Source organism: Podarcis melisellensis (assembly GCF_964234715.1).
Source record: "Podarcis melisellensis genome assembly, chromosome: W".
In the NCBI taxonomy this organism is placed as follows: Eukaryota; Metazoa; Chordata; class Lepidosauria; order Squamata; family Lacertidae; genus Podarcis; species Podarcis melisellensis.
The window spans coordinates 26,488,589-26,505,834 of NC_138535.1; the positions used below are offsets into that span (position 1 = coordinate 26,488,589).

General features: G+C 49.2%; 1 pseudogene across 1 annotated transcript in view; it reads right to left on the bottom strand.

Annotated features, from left to right (window-relative positions):
* LOC309361278 overlaps positions 1-17,246 on the bottom strand; it is a 162,126-nt pseudogene that overhangs the window by 102,270 nt on the left and 42,610 nt on the right. The window contains exons 2-7 of the transcript in view: positions 11,182-11,299; positions 10,905-11,099; positions 5,659-5,841; positions 4,841-4,940; positions 4,468-4,718; positions 1,033-1,086 (exon numbers count right to left, since the gene is read on the bottom strand). The product of the transcript in view is annotated as an uncharacterized misc_RNA (transcript). The remainder of the gene's footprint in view (positions 1-1,032; positions 1,087-4,467; positions 4,719-4,840; positions 4,941-5,658; positions 5,842-10,904; positions 11,100-11,181; positions 11,300-17,246) is intronic.

Sequence of the window (17,246 nt, forward strand, 5' to 3'; positions counted from 1 at the left end):
AACTGTTAACAACCACCAGAATACACCCCCGACACTAAGAGCAACTGCAAAACCACCCTTTTGCATCCTACGTTGGCTCCCAGGACGTTTCTGAGCACAATTCTCAGTGTTGGCGCCAACCTTTAAAGCCCTAAATGGCCTCAGCCCTGAAAGAGTGTCTCCATCCCCATTGTTCAGCCCAGGCATCAGGGTCCAGCACCGAGGGCCTTCTGGCCTTTTCCTCACTGTGAGAAGCGAAGTTACAGGGAACCAGGCAGAGGGCCTTCTGAGTAGTGGCACCTGCCCTGTGGGACACCCTCCCGTCAGATGTCAAGGAGATAAGTAACTATACAGCCTTTAGGGAAGTTTTTAATGTTTTATGATGGTTTTGCATATGTTGGAAGTCCCCCCCTTGCCTTCCTTGCAGCATCCTTCTCAAAGGGCTAAGGCACGACTACGCTCACAGAGTTTAAATCCACCGTAAGGTGCAGCAATCAGGCCTGTTTCAACACAAAATACCAATGCTCCTTATGCCAAGTGGGAGAAAGGTCGTCAACATGATGAACACACAAACCTTGGAGAGAAAAATGTAAAACAAAAAGCACCAGCAATTTAATTGGACTTAATGGAAGTCTCTGCTGATAAGAACATGTGAGCAACGCAGATTTTCCAGACAGATGCAAAACCTAGAGCAGGAAACCTTAGACCTTTCGATATTGCTGGACAGCAGCTATGCTGGGGCTGATGGGAGTCCAACAACATCTGGAGCGTGTGCTGAGCTAGGAAAGCCCTCTAACTGGGAAACGGCAGAGCAGTCCTACTTATTCCAAGGCAACCCTCCAACTTAATTGGGACTTGCTTCTAATTCAGGTTGCACAAACCGGCAACCTTAAAAAGCATTTGTAGAAGTCGCAGTCATCCTATGTTATAGCTACACTTTGCTCCTAACTGCCTGAAAGTGGTTTCTCTAGCCTAGGCTGGGGTATCCCAGACAAAGGAAATAAACAGGGCAATATCCTAAACCACCACATATAACACAAAGATGTCTCTCACCTGGTCGTAGGTCAGAAGTCTCTGAAGCTCATTTTTAGTGATCAGATGACAATGCTGGAAAAAAGCAAAGCAACCACAGCTACAGGCTAGCTCACGGGGTCGGGGGTCGGGGGTCGGGAGGCAGCCTGCTGCCACTTCCTGCAATATGTAGTAAGACTGATAACTAGGATTGGGCAGTATGATCATATTAGGCTAGTGCTCTGTGAACTAGACTGGCTCTTGAACTGCTTCCAGGCCCAATTCAGAGCATCCCATTTGGCCTTTCAAGTGTTTCAAGGTTTGGGGAAAGGGTACCAGAAGAAGGCCCACTTATGTTTGCACTGCCTCTCCACTGACTAGAATCCCTTTCCCAGGGAACTCCTGCTCTTTCAAGCATGGCAGGGCCTTTTCAGTCATGGCACCCGACCTTTCAGAATAATCTCCCAAAGAGGTTCACCTGGCCCCTGCTTTGATGTCCTTTCAGCAAAGACTTTTAGAATTTCCCCTGGTTCTTGAATTCATGGGCAGGGCGCTTGTGGCCCTCCAAACCCTGCTGTAGTACACAGGAACATGGGAAGCGACCTTATATTGAGGCAGACCATTGACCCATCAAGCTCAGGACGGACTACATGGACTGGCAGCAGCTTTCAGGCAGAGATCATGCCCAGCCCTAGCTGCACACACTGGTGACTGAGCCGGGAACCTTCTCCATGCAAAATGGCCGCTCTGCTTTCGCGTTACTGCCCTTAACAAACTGCAACTCCCACCCCGATCACTGGAGAAGTTGCCCACATTTGCTATAATCTCATCTAATACATCTCTGCCACTCGGTTTATGTTGCTCTCTCCTGGCTGCTCTAGTAGAAACCTTAGTGGTGCAGCTGCAGCAGCAGGGATCGCCGACACTGCACCCTCCTGGTGTTGCTGAAGTGGAACTCTCATGAGCCCGTCAGCAAGGCCAATTCTTAGCAATTATGGGAATTTTGGTCAATCAACATTTGGAGAGCACAATGCTGCCTGCCATAAAGAAGGCTGATCACCGAAGAATTGATGCTTTTGAATTCTGGTGCCGGAGGAGACTCTTGAGAGTCCCAAGGACTGCAAGAAGATCAAACCTCTCCATTCTGAAGGAAATCAGCCCTGAGTGCTCACTGGAAGGACAGATCCTGAAGCTGAGGCTCCAAGACTTTGGCCACCTCATGAGTGGCCAATGGATCCAAACTACAAGAAAGAAGATTCCACCTAAACATTAGGAAGAACTTCCTGACAGTAAGAGCTGTTCGACAGTGGAATTTGCTGCCAAGGAGTGTGGTGGAGTCTCCTTCTTTGGAGGTCTTTAAGCAGAGGCTTGACAACCATATGTCAGGAGTGCTCTGATGGTCTTTCCTGCTTGGCAGGGGGTTGGACTCGATGGCCCTTGTGGTCTCTTCCAACTCTATGATTCTATGAGAAGAGAAGACTCCCTGGAAAAGACTCTGATGGATGAATGTATTGCCAAAAATGTTATTTTTGTTTCAGTCATTGCAAATTCTGGACAAGATGGACTGTTTCAAGAAGTGGCAGAAAGACATTTCTAGATTTGTCTGGCAGGGCAAGAAGCCCAGAATAAAATTTAAAATACTAACTGACGCAAAGGAAAGAGGTGGATTTGCCCTGCCAGACCTTAAACTTTACTATGAATCAGCAGCATTCTGCTGGTTGAGAGATTGGCTGCTTCTTGAGAACACAGACATTTTGGACTTAGAAGGTTTCAACAATGTTTTTGGGTGGCATGCATATTTGTGGTACGACAAGGTTAAAGCACATAAAGCATTTAAAAACCATATTGTCAGGAAAGCATTGTTTAATGTCTGGATAAGATACAAAGACTTACTGGAAAATAAAACCCCAAGGTGGTTGTCACCAATGGAAGCAAAGGCTCAGAAAAAACTCAATATGGAGGCCAAATGGCCGCAATATTGGGAAATATTGGAACAAGAAGGAGACAAATTGAAATTGCAGAGTTTTGAGAAATTAAAAGATAAAGTGCAAGACTGGCTTCATTATTACCAAATAAGAGAGGCCTATAATTTGGACAAAAAAAATGGCTTCCAGGTGGAAAAATCAAAATTGGAAACAGAACTGTTAGATCCCAAAACTAAGATACTTTCAAGAATGTATAACTTGCTGTTAAAATGGAATACGCAGGATGAAATGGTTAAATCTGCTATGATTAAATGGGCACAAGACATTGGTCATAACATTATGTTTGCTGACTGGGAACAATTGTGGACCACCGGTATGAAATTTATGGCATGGCATGTAATGCATTGAGAGAGAATATTATGAAAATGATATACAGGTGGTACATGACACCAGTCAAGCTTGCAAAAATATATCATTTGCCCAACAATAAATGTTGGAAATGTAAAGAAAATGAAGGTACATTCTTTCACCTTTGGTGGACGTGCCCAAAGATTAAGGCCTTCTGGGAGATGATCTATAATGAAATGAAAAAGGTATTTAAATATACCTTCCTGAAGAAACCAGAGGCCTTCCTCCTGGGCATAGTCGGCCAATTGGTGCCAAAGAAGGATAGAGCTTTTTTCATGTATGCAACAACAGCAGCAAGAATACTTATTGCAAAGTATTGGAAGACACAAGATTTACCCACCCTGGAAGAGTGGCAGATGAAGGTGATGGACTATATGGAATTGGCGGAAATGACTGGCAGAATCCGAGACCTGGGAGAAGAGTTGGTGGAAGAAGACTGGAAGAAATTTAAAGACTATTTGCAGAAACACTGTAAAATTAACGAATGTTAAAATGATGTTGGATTGAAAATAAGTGGCATTAGCAACAAAGTTATTAAGAATATGCAAAAATGAATTGATAATGGTTGGAAATAAAGAGTTATAATATGTTAAGATATAGAGATAAGACAATGAATGAGGGTAAGGATTTGCTGATTTGATTATGTAAAGGGGATACAAAAAGGGGAGGTGAGAGGAGGTCAAGGAAACAAGCAAATGAGTTTAAAGTTATAAAAAAACAGATTTGTTTTTATTTTTTCTTATTTTCTTTTTGTCTTTTGTCTTTTGTATGTTGTATTTTTATTTTTATTTTTTCATGTATTTTTGTACTTATGTTTTTGTAAAACTTTAATAATTATTTCTTTAAAAAAGAGAAAAGACTCTGATGTTGGGAAAGATGGAGGGCACAAGGAGAAGGGGACGACAGAGGACGAGATGGTGGGACAGTGTTCTCGAAGCTACCAGCATGAGTTTGACCAAACTGCGGGAGGCAGTGGAAGACAGGAGGGCCTGGCGTGCTCTGGTCCAGGGGGTCACGAAGAGGCGGACACGACTAAACGACTAAACAACAACAAATGCTGCCTACCCTGAGCTACACACAGGCAGGAAAGTTACAGAAACGTGACTCAATTTGCTTCTCCAGATAGCGGAGACCAGCAAGTTACATCAGCCAAGGCTCTCTCCCTCCAAGCCCTCGAAACGCACTCGTGTTTCATGATTGTCAGCTGCGGCAGACCCTGGTCAGGGGGCAGGAAGCTCATCTGGGCACCGATATCCTTGTAATCCTGGTTTCGGCGCCCGAAGTCTTCCACGTGGGCAGCAAGGTGGGAATTGACCATGCAGAAGCTGGTATTGTTGCAGACAAGCCTCACGGCCACACACCCCTTGTTACCCTGCAGGGGCGGAGCAAAGATGGCTGTTAGTGAGCAAGCAGGAAAGAGGGGGAACTGGTTGGCAGAGATTAGAAAAACAGACAGACAGACAGACAGACAGACAGACAGAAAGATCGACGTAGGGAATTCCGCTGTCAGGGTCTACTCCCCATCTTCCCCATGATGCCTGTGGCCACTGTCTCCCTCATCACTTCCTTGATGCGGCTGAGCTGGTCCTTCCTGACAAAGATGAGCACCAGCTGCACCTAGAAGATGCAAGGTACTGGGATGTCTACCAGCTCTGTTCATTGCTTGCTGTCCTGGGCCGGCTGGATGCAGATAGGAGTGGCAGGTGGCACCAACTGGGGATCCCCCAAGGGAAGAAGGCTCAGAGCCAGGGAACTGGTGGGGGGTCGTCCGAGGGAGAAGAGGGAGCAGACTGTGAGCAAGAGGAGGTGTTGGAAACTGAAGAGGCAGGAGGGCAGGAAGATTCTGTGGCAAACAGCAGCCCAGAATCCGAGGCAGAAGTGGAGGCTGGAGGCGGGGGTCAAGAGGCAGAGATCAGGCAGGCTGCTGAAGAAGCCAGGGGGTCTCCCCATCCTGCTGCGATCAGCTCCCCTCCCTGCTGGTCTCCCAGAACACAGAGAAATTAAGAGGAGGGAGCAAAGACAGGCAAGGTGTCAGAGTCTCAGGATGCTTGGGAAGGACCAGGGGGAGGAGGAGACTTCAGAGAGTGGTGGGTGGGTAGCAACCTTCAGCCTTCACAACTACCTCACTGGGGCAAGACCTGTTGGGAAAGGTTTCTGTGATCACGAGGCCTGCACGGTTTGGGTTTCTTTGAATAAAGAATGTGGGCTTCTTTTGAATAAAACACCACTGACACCAGGTGTTTTTTCTTGCTGACCTCCTCCTCCTCCTCCTCCTCCTCACTCCAGCTCCTGACAGCTGTCTGGCTGCTGAAGAAATGGGTGGGGTTGGACTTACTTTCTTGTACTTGGATTTGGAACGCAAAGCCTTTTCCACAGCTGTCAGCCACTCTTGCTCCTTTGTCGAGTCCAAGTAGAAGAAAGCCTCTGTGCTCAGGTCCAGCTCCTGGAACCGAATGCCCAAGTGCCAAAGAGAAGGATGTGGAAGTGCAGGAATAGGACTCCAATCGGAACAGACGTGCTGGTCAAATATGCAAAGACAACAGGAGTGTGCAAGGGCAGGCAAGATCAGGACCAAGAACAAACAAGTAATACCAGCCACTTCTTCCTCAGCTTAGCTATTCGGGGCCCCAAAGGAGCTTTGCTAATGAAAGAAAAAAAGCTTTTCCCTTGTATTTTTTAAGATGTGTCAGCCAGCCTGATATCTAAGCACTATCCCAGTAGCCACAGGCAACCAGAAATTCTTTGAAGGCAAGTGAGTTGGTTGATCTCTCCATTCTTCCTTCACCTGGCAACCTGGTTTCCAGGCTGGCTTTCCGGGAGCAGAAAACCACCTCTCAGATCTGTTGTGCCAAGCTTGTTTGCTAGAAGATTACCCCGTAACACCCTTGTCCTCTTTGCAAACCTCCTAAAAGGCTAGCCTTCTGTGTTTCCATGCTGGCCATGAAGGAATGGGCATTCCCGACTCTGAAAACAGCACAGAAATACAGCCTGTCTAGTAAAGGGGTAAAAAGAGCAAGCTAAACAGCCTCTGTAAAACAGTAGCATCTGAAGCTGCTAACCACATACTGATAAACATATCATAAAAGGAGACATGAAAAACAAATGGCCACTGGGTACTACTAACAGTGGGACACGGGTGGCGCTGTGGGTTAAACCACAGAGCCTAGCACTTGCAGATCAGAAGGCCGGCGGTTCGAATCTCCGTGACGGGGTGAGCTCCCGTTGCTCGGTCCCTGCTCCTGCCAACCTAGCAGTTCAAAAGCACGTCCAAGTGCAAGTAGATCAATAGGTGCCGCTCCGGCGGGAAGGTAAACGGCATTTCCGTGTGCTGCTCTGGTTCACCAGAAGCGGCTTAGTCCTGCTGGCCACATGACCCAGAAGCTGCACACCAGCTCCCTCGGCCAGTAAAGCGAGATGAGCGCCGCAACCCCAGAGTCGGTCACGACTGGACCTAATGGTCAGGGGTCCCTTTAACTTTACCTTACTACTAACAGTACGAGGAAATAACCAAAGCAAAAACTCAAAAACTTTGTTTGAAGTAGTAAGCTTAGCATTATAAGGATGACCCACACCAAGTGTTGGGGGGGGGGGTGTCACACCTCCCTTTCCTCCAGCACAGCTTTTAGGAGGAGTTCCAAAGGTTTTGCTTCAGTTTTGGATTAACTGCATCTTGTCACAATGTCTGAAGCTGCACAAACCGCTTCATTTGAACCATGGCTCCTTGAAACAAGCCCATTTCCAATCGTGGGTTTACAAAGCTGGTCAAATGAACCACCTTAGGATCTGGACACACCAAACTGTGGTTAATTTAAAATCCAAGTGGAAGCTTCCCAATAGGCTTGGGGTGGGGGAGAGGTGTGCAAACCTGGAGGAGAGGCTGCCGTCCTGCTCATAATATGAAGCCACGGTTCAGTATGTGGCACCAAGGGAAATTGCCCACCACAACTAATACTTTCAATTACCCACCCATGTGGCCTGAGTGAACAGGACAGACTTTGCCTGGCACCCAACAATAAAGCTGTCATGTAGATGTCGCTTTCTCCAGCCCCAACTCTGATACAGGTTATAATAATAATAATAATAATAATAATAATAATAATAATAATTTATTATTTATACCCCGCCCATCTGGCTGAGTTTCCCCAGCCACTCTGGGCGGCTCCCAATCAGTGTTAAAAACAGTACAGCATTACATATTAAAAACTTCCCTGAACAGGGCTGCCTTAAGATGTCTTCTGAACGTCAGGTAATTCTTTATCTCTTTGACATCTGATGGGAGGGCGTTCCACAGGGCGGGCGCCACTACCGAGAAGGCCCTCTGTCTGGTTCCCTGTAGCCTCACTTCTCGCAATGAGGGAACCGCCAGAAGGCCCTCGGCGCTGGATCTCAGTGTCCGGGCTGAACGATGGGGGTGGAGACGCTCCTTCAGGTATACAGGACCGAGGCCGTTTAGGGCTTTAAAGGTCAGCACCAACACTTTGAATCGTGCTCGGAAACGTACTGGGAGCCAATGCAGATCTCTCAGAATCGGTGTTATGTGGTCCCGGTGGCCACTCCCAGTCACCAGTCTAGCTGCCGCATTCTGGATTAATTGCAGTTTCCGGGTCACCTTCAAAGGTAGCCCCACGTAGAGCGCGTTGCAGTAGTCCAAGCGGGAGATAACTAGAGCATGCACCACTCTGATGAGACAGTCCGCGGGCAGGGAGGGTCTTAGCCTGCGTACCAGTTGGAGCTGGTAGACAGCTGCCCTGGACACAGAGTTAATCTGCGCCTCCATGGACAGCTGTGAGTCCAAAATGACTCCCAGGCTTCGCACCTGGTCCTTCAGGGGCACAGTTACCCCATTCAGGACCAGGGAATCCTCCACACCTGCCCGCCTCCTGTCCCCCCAAAACAGTACTTCTGTCTTGTCAGGATTCAACCTCAATCTGTTAGCCGCCATCCAACCTCCAACCGCCTCCAGGCACTCACACAGGACCTTCACCGCCTTCACTGGTTCTGATTTAAAGGAGAGGTAGAGCTGGGTGTCATCTGCATACTGATGAACACCCAGTCCAAACCCCCTGATGATCTCTCCCAGCGGCTTCATATAGATATTAAAAAGCATGGGGGAGAGGACAGAACCCTGAGGCACCCCACAAGTGAGAGCCCAGGGGTCTGAACACTCACCCCCCACCACCACCTTCTGAACACGGCCCAGGAGGAAGGAGCGGAACCACGGTATGACAGTGCCCCCAGCTCCCAGCCCCTCTAGACGGTCCAGAAGGATGTTATGGTCGATGGTGTCAAAGGCCGCTGAGAGATCCAGCAGAACTAGGAAACAGCTCTCACCTTTGTCCCTAGCCCGCCGGAGATCATCAACCAGCGCGACCAAGGCAGTTTCAGTCCCATGGTGAGGCCTGAATCCCGATTGGAAGGGATCCAAATGGTCCGTTTCCTCCAGGCGTGCTTGGAGTTGTTCAGCAACCACCCGCTCAATCACCTTGCCCAAGAATGGCAGATTTGAGACTGGGCGATAGTTGGCCATTCACCACCCCGCAGAGCCCATCGCCCAGCCCTTCCCGGCTCGCTTTTATCAGCCAGGATGGGCAAGGATCAGGGAGACAGGTGGTCGGTTTCACTCGTCCAAGCAGCCTGTCCACATCCTCGGAGGTAACAGATTGGAATTGATCCCATGTAACAGGACCAGACAGAACTCTAGCACTCTCCCGCCCTGGCCCTGCTCCCACGGTGGAGTCTAGCTCCTTCTGAATCTGAGCGATTTTATTCGCAAAAAACTTTGCAAAAGCATTGCAGGAGGTCTTGGGGTCCCTACCAGGCCCCGGTGGTACAGGTGGTTCTGATAGATTGCGAACCACCTGAAAAAGTCTCCTGCTGCTGTTTTCTGCAGATGCAATGGAGGCGGCGAAGAAGGCCCTCTTCGCCGTCGCCATTGCCACTTGGTAGGCTCGACGTTGAGCTCTAACCCGTGTCCGGTCTGATTCAGAATGAGTTTTCCGCCACCGGCGCTCTAGCCGTCTCAACGATTGTTTCATCACCCTCAGCTCCGGGGAAAACCACGGGGCTGTCCGGGCTCCATGCAATCGGAGAGGGTGCTTCGGAGCCAGACAGTCAATAGCCCTGGTTAACTCCGCATTCCAGCGTGCCACCAGGGAATCAGCTGAAAGGCCATCAACTTGGGATAAAGCATCCCCTACCACTCTCTGGAAGCCAATTGGATCCCTTAAGTGGCGGGGGCGGACCATCCGAATCGGTCCCACCTCCCTGCGTAGGGGAAGGGTTGCGGAGAAGTCCAGTTGCACCAGGAAGTGATCTGACCATGGCACTTCTTTTGTTTCGCTTTTAGTTAATGTCAGATCACCAACATCCGTAGAGGTAAACACCAAGTCTAAGGCATGTCCGTGGCTATGAGTTGGGCCAGACTTATTCAGGGACAGCCCCATGGAGGCCATGCTTTCCACGAAGTCCCGAGCGGCCCCTTGTAAGGTCGTGTCGGCATGGATGTTAAAATCCCCCAGGACAACCAAGCTAGGTGTCTCCAGGAGCATATCCGCCACGACCTGAAGTAGCTCGGGCAGGGAATCCTTGGTGCAGCGGGGAGGTCGGTACACCAGTAGGAATCCTGTACTGCCCCTATTGCCCAACTTCCAGAACATGCACTCAGAAAACTGGGTCTTCCCAATAGGACGCCTGGTGCAGACTAATGACTTCCTAAAAATCACTGCAACCCCCCCCCCCCCCCCGCCCACATGACCTGGGTTGCTGTGCGTAAGAGAAACCTGGTGGGCAAGCAGCGGCAAGGACAGGCCCATCTGCTTCATCCAACCAGGTCTCTGTCACACATGCCAGATCAAATCCTCCATCCACAATCAGGTCGTGGATGGCAGTGGTTTTATTCATCATTGACCTGGCATTGCACAGCAACACCTTCAGGTCATGTGGGTTTCCCTTGCTGATTACTGTATCCTTCCGGTCAGGACCAGACCTGGAGGCAGGGATAGTCCTCAAACAACGACTAAACCTGCCTCCTCGGTAATGACATGGTCTGGTCTTAGCATAATTCCTCCTCCTGCCCGTGATCACTGAGATCGGGTGTCCCAATACATCTCCCCCTGTGGAACCTGCCCCACCCAATCTATTGGCTGAGGCCCACTCCCAGGCAGCCATGACCCTTCCCCTTAAAAGGCAAAATACAAACTATATAATAATTTAACAGAATAATAATAATAATAAAACAAAACAGAACAGAACAAAACAAAACAAAGCAAGAAACAATAGCCCTGACTAAATGCTTATCCCACCCCAAGCAAAAATAAAGTAATGAAATAATATAATATTATATAAAAAAAACAACCACCATTTAAAGTGCTGCAAATTAAAAGCGATTAAAACATTTAAAACCATTGTGTCCATTGCTGCTGGTAGCTGCTCTAAACTGTAGTGGTAGTGCAGGCCCCGCCCCCTAGGCCGGATGGAGTTGGCAGGAGAGGGAGCGGTCCTCCCAACACTCACGCAAGCAGCAGCAGCAGCAGCCGTGTCCCGGAAGCCTCTCTCAGGCCTCTTATGCTGTGGTGGTTCCACTGGTCTTTGCACTTTGGCATGATCTGAGCTGAAATTCTGGGTGTTGACATATTCCTTCTCTCTCTTGGCGAGGACGTGCTGGATGAGTCCCTCTCTCTGTCCGGACTGCGGATGTGTGGAAGGCACAAAGAGCTGGCGCATAGTGTGGGTCATTGGGGTTGCTTCTTGCTCATGCTCTCCTTGTCACGGATACGCCTCAGGGAGATGAGAACACAACTCAAGTAGTCCTTCAAAGCAAGGAGGCGGGAGGGCACAGTACACCTCTAAGGCAACTTACAGCCTGCTTGGTGGCAGCGGTGGGGGTGGAGGCTCCCCATTTGCTGATTCTGCAGGTTTCTTTCCTTCTCCATGAAGTTATCCTCGAATCCCAGAATTCCCGAGAGAGGAAAAGACTTCTGAGGTTAGAGAGGCTTGTCGCCGGAAATCACCCCCCCCCTCCATTAACACGTGTAACGCACAAGCACCACACTCACACATGCACGCAGCTCCCCTCCCTGACCCCAGAGATGTCCCTTTAGAGGGCCATCTCTTAACAGCCTTCCGTAAATAAGGAAGCGCTAGTCTGACAGCTCTTCTCTACAGCGCTCCGCATCGCCCTATCTTTATTGTGAGTAGACCGGCCGCCTGAACTTTAGGTCAAACGGCGGCCGCCTCAGCCAATCAACATTGCCGAACAGCGCCCCTTGCGGCGGCCACGCTGGTACTGCAGGCTGCAAGCGCCTTTTCCTCACCTTTTGACAGCTCTCGATACAATGTTTCCGAGTTTAATTGACCGTGACTGATGTAATCAAAATGTAGCAAGTAACTTCCGAAAGGCGAAAGTACTTTGAACTTCAAGGACAATATTCTTTATAAATTCACCAAAAATCAGCCGTACATCGGATTTTCACCGGACCACTTTTATTTTGCTACATATTACAAGGACTATCAAAGGGGGGTGACCTGATGTGGGGCAGCCATAATCCCTTGACCGAGCGGTCACGTAGTCAGCGGCCCTTCTCAGCGGACGTGACTACCTTGATAGCCATCATGATGGGCTCAGACAGAAGGCTATCAAGGACACAATAAACTGCACCCTTTAGTGTATTCCATGCGGACTCGCACAAAAGGACTCTGACCGGATTCCCCTCAGGGGGCAGGAAACTTCGCCCTTCTCTTTTGTTCTTGTAAATAACTCATATGGGGAGGGGAGAGGAGGCTCCGACCAGGTGTCAGGTCACTCAGATTACCTGTGTAGCCCCTCCTCGACTCCTCCTAATATTAATGTAATCATGATGTAAATGTGATGTAATTCTGGGGGTGTAGCATAGGGGATTAGCAACTAATAAAAGTTAGGGTCTCCCTTTGTTCGGGGCTTCCATCTTGCTTCACCTCGTGGGCGGTGGGAGTCCTGTCGCGACAGTCTTTTCTTGAATAAAGACCGAGCCTACTGGCTGCTGTTTTGCTCTGAATTGCTCTGGTCGGTGTCTTCATTTGTCCAAGAGAGCCCTCGGACTTTCCTGTAACAGGCTTCAGAACCGTTTGGGGAAGTTTCGGGAAAGGAACTTAGAAAATACTTAACTGCAGGAAAATGTTCCTGCCTCCCCACAGCACCACATTTGCCGGACAATTGCCTCTCAGCTTATGCATGTTTAGGAAGGATTGTGGAGGCAAGAGGTCCTCCCCTCAAGGCCTTTTCCTCTAAAGGAGGTAGACTGGTCTTCTCCAATCCTCTGGCCACTGCTGAGTTTTCCAAACTTGCTGGCATATTGCGTGTAGCACCTTAACAGCATCATCTTTAACAAAATTTAATAGTTCAGCTGGAATACCATCACTTCCACTGGCCTTGTTATTAGCAGTGCTTTCTAAGGCCCATTTGACTTTGCTCTCCAGGATGTCAGGCTCAAGGTCAGCAACCACACTACCTGGGGTGTATGAGACATCCATATCTTTCTGGTATAATTCCTCTGTGTATTCTTGCCACCTCTTCTTGACGTCTTCTGCTTCTGTGAGGGTCTTTCCACCTTTGTCCTTTATTATGGTACTCTTTGTATGAAATGTTCCTTTCATAGCTCCAGTTTTCTTGAACAGATCTCTGGTTCTTCCCATTCTGTTGTTTTCCTCTATTTCTTTGCATTGCTCGTTTAAGAAGGCCCTCCTGTCTCTCCTTGCTATTTTTTGGAAATCTGCATTCAATTTCCTGTATCTTTCACTATCTCCCTCGCATTTTGCTTGCCTTCTCCAAGTCCACCTTTCCTTTTGAAGCAAAATGTCATTGAAATGGGGGAGAAATGCCCTGCATGAAGTCTTGGGTTTGCAATTTGGGGAGAGGGAAGACTGTCTGCGGCGCTGGGGAGCAGGCAGGCTAGCGAGGCCCCCTAGATCTAGAGGCCCATGGCTTCTGCCTACTTAGCCTATACATAAATCCGGCCCTGCCTATGTCACAGTGAGCACAGGCCCATCGATCACGTGCAAGGCATTCTGCATGTTGGGAAGGAGCCTCCTGTTCTGGGCCAGGTGGAAGAGTGACACCAGCAGAAGACTGGGTGGTGGGGTCGAAGCTGATCCCGGGGAGCACGTGAGGAGTCAAGGCTTCCCGCATGAAGGCCTCGCTTCCCCTAGAAGTCCCTGCCTCCTGGTCTGTGTTCGCTTTCTTCTTCAGGTACAGCGCCAGCATGTTCTGGATGGTGCACCTGCTTTCGGGGGAGAGCTTGTCGAACTGGTCCACACTAGAAGAATAGCCATGAGACGGGTGAGACTCCTGCAAGGCGTCCCCAAAGTCAGGGGAACATAAGCGCATTTGAAGAGCCTTGCTGGCTCAGGCCAAGGCCCATTCAGTCCGACATCCTGTTGGCATGTAGTTGGTCCACCACAATTGCAAGATTATTGCATCCTTCAGGAATGGTGTGTCCAGCTCCATCTGAGTCATCATCCAGGCACGCTGTGGAGCTGCATGGATGAGAGATGGGCATCTTCGGCCAGTCAGGGCTGAAGAGCTGGCAAGATCCCCAGGGGGCCATGATGTGGTAACACTGGTGAAGCATTGCAGAGCAACTGAGAAAGCAGAATGATGTTTGCGTGGACAGTCCATTAGAAAGCTGCACTATTATTGCATCGATAGCACATTGCAGAATACGGCCCCCCTCCAGGCAAAAACATCCGTCTGGCGGGACAGTAGCTTTGATTTCGGAGGTTGTGGTTTTACATCTTCCTATTTATTTATTTATTTATTTATTTATTTATTTATTTATTTATTTAAAATTATTTATTTATTTCATAAAATTAAACGCTGAAGAAGTGAATACCAGAATAGATCAGAACTCACTCCCAAGGTAAGGGGAAGAGACATGGCTAAGATGGCAGGACAGCTTACTCTATGGTGTTAACCCCTTCATGCACTAATTAGACTGAAGCATGTTGGTTATATGAGACTGGTTATCCCGCACAATATGCTCTCACACAACCCATGCCCTCCAACTGAAAACCCATTTCCTGGACAATATCAACATTGTGTTTTGTGCCTGTGAACTGCACAGTGAATATTTTTATTAGAAAAGAAAACAGCCCGGTGTTTCAGCTTCTCAGAGTTGTTTTATTCAGTGCGCTGCTACAGCTTGTCACACCCAAATCCTCCAAAGGAATCTGCCAAAGTGCTTTTCCAGGCAAAAGGGGGCAGAGGGAGAGAAACCAAGAACCTCAAATTCACTAGACCAGGGGTGGGGAATTGTGTGGCCCTCTAGATGTTGTTGGATTCCATCACCCCTGACCGTCAGCCATGCTGCCTGAGGCAGAAGGCCATTGGATCTGGCAATATCTGGGAGCCCACAAGATTCCCTGCCCCCGCCCTACACAAACAACCAGGCACTCAGCTGTGAGGCACACCTCTTACCGGAGGGAGGGTCACTCCAGAGGCAGCTGTGGCATGAGGGTGCTGGATCATGCCTTTGTGGGCCCATCTGAGGATTAAAGAGGACCCCCTAGGAAGCGTGCTTGGAGATCTTCCTTACCACGTGGCTCTCTGGCAAAAACACAACAGTACTAACGGCCATATGGAACCACACCTCAAAGCTGGATCAGACTTCCCAGATCCTGTAGCCTACATCAGGAGGAAGACTGGGGCAGAGGGGCCTAGAGTGGGAGTCAGAGCTGCTCTTAGGGCTGCATGTCTGAAGCATGGGCAGAAATCTTTGGGTGTGAGGTTGCATGGGGCTGTCTCTTTGTGTTTTGGTGATGCCAGGCCGCCAGCCAGCCAGAGGCAGGCAACCAACTGGCTTCAGGGGCAAGCTCCTTTGCAAAGCCAGTCTGATTTCACCAAATGCAATGGCAGAGTGACCATTCGGCCCGTGTTCTGCTTCGCTGTGAAATGGCGTGTGTTCCTCAACCCAGAGAACCTCTTGTTCAACGTCAAGCTGGTCTAAGGAAGAAAAGCATAAGAGTCAGTCTTGAATCCCCACACAGATGTGCTGGGAGATGCCTGCACACCGCACACGTAAAGCACATCTCCTCCCACCCACACCCAAAACGTCCTGGGAACAATGGTTTGTTAAGGGTGCTGGGAATCGTAGCACTGTGAAAGGAAAAGTAAGGTTCTTAGGATGCTTTGGAGGGGGTGGAATGTTGAATACACAGCGGCCACATGGACGGATGGACACACCCACACCCACACACCCCAGCATAGCTTCAGCGTTTAGCACCAAAAGTCTTCAGCCAGATGTCATGCAACCCTTTGGCAGGGGCAACTTATCATTTTATTGATTTTCCATAACAAAGAATTAAAAAGGCGGCCAATCTTGCAAAGGAGTGTTGCCATTTAAACTGCAGGTGTGACGTAGGAACCCGAACAAAGAGAAGGAACCAGCTACCCAGAGTCTGCTTCCGATTGCCCTTGTTCTCCACCTCCCTCTTTCCTAATCAGCCGCAAACAAGAGTTCAGATTTGAAAGCCTTGTTATCACCTCATTCCCTTCAATTAGCCAGCTGCTCTGGCAGATGACATCAGTTCCTTCCCGCTCCCAATATTCCTGCTCCTAACCTGGTTAGCCATAGCCCGGAAGCTGAATCTCAGGGGAACGCCTTTGGGCTGGGAAGGGCTCCTGGCCTGTGAAATGCGCTCAAAATGTAAAGATGCCTTCTTTCCAGGGAGCCAAGGGAGAAGGGGGGAATTTGAAATACCTCCCAAACTTCCCACGTCAGAGATGCAGGAGTTGCATCACCTCCAACTTCCTCGGGGATGAAGCAGCTACGAAAAACGAAGCATCCCACCTGGGCACGGTTTCTGAGAGAGCAACAGCAGAAGACCCAGACTCTGGCAAGATGAGCATTTGTCCAGTGGATTCTGGCCGCTCCATGAGGGCAGACAGGGGATGGCTGCGGTGGCCGCCAGCCCCTTCCCACTCCATCTCAGATACAGAACACATTTGCTCTGCCACTCCTTGGCTCTGGCGCCACCTACTGTTGGCCTCCTTGCCTTCCACCCTCCCAGTCCCAATGAGCACCATCCACCCCTGCTCCAGAGGCGCAGAGCAGTAGTTAGGTGATCTTGCGCCCCGGCAGAACTGTCCAGATTGCGCCCCCAGCCAGGGACAAGTTAGCTCTTCTTTCTGCCTCTCCTCCACCCCACCCCCAACCATTCAATTCACCCTGGAAGTACAAGTATCAAAAAGTAAAATGTTAGAGGCTTCCCCCCACCCCATAGCAATATAATTGGATTCAGCTAGCTGGTCAGTCTACTTTCGGTTTCACTCCTGGCTCCTTGTTAAATTAATACTGCATCAGAAACTTCCCAAGCAGATATCCAAAGTTCTTTGGCATTTCTCCAGTTGTTAATGAGATGTCTCTTCTAGTCCAGGGGAGTCTTTTCATCTTCTTCCAGGAAACTAAGAGTCGAAAGCCTTGATTTTCCGTTTTTTTTTTTTCTTTTTCCAGTCATTTCCACAGTTAGTCATTATTAGAGTTATTAAAACCTTATTATATTAACAATTTTTTTAAGTCTCCCTTGCTTTCCTGGTGACCTTCAGCTTAAACACAAACTGCTCTGGAGTGAGAAAAACCCTTCACACTCCAAAAGCCCAGCTGGAGGGACCTGGAAGTGTGCGGGGAAGAGCAGTTTTGTAGTGGGTTTGTTGCACAGGAGCACCAAGTTCACTAACTGGCTGATTCAGATTGAATCCCATTCAAAAAGAGTGCAATGGTGTGTGTTTCAGCCAGCCATCCGGCTGCTGCAACTATTCCCTGGGTGCCACCACACTGTCCTGTCTGTGTGTTTGGAAGGGAATGGGAGCTATGCTCCCCCCAGAGACACTCCACTCCTTCTTCCTTAGCTGTGTTGCTCAACAGTTGAGGCAACCTTCACAGTTCTGGGATG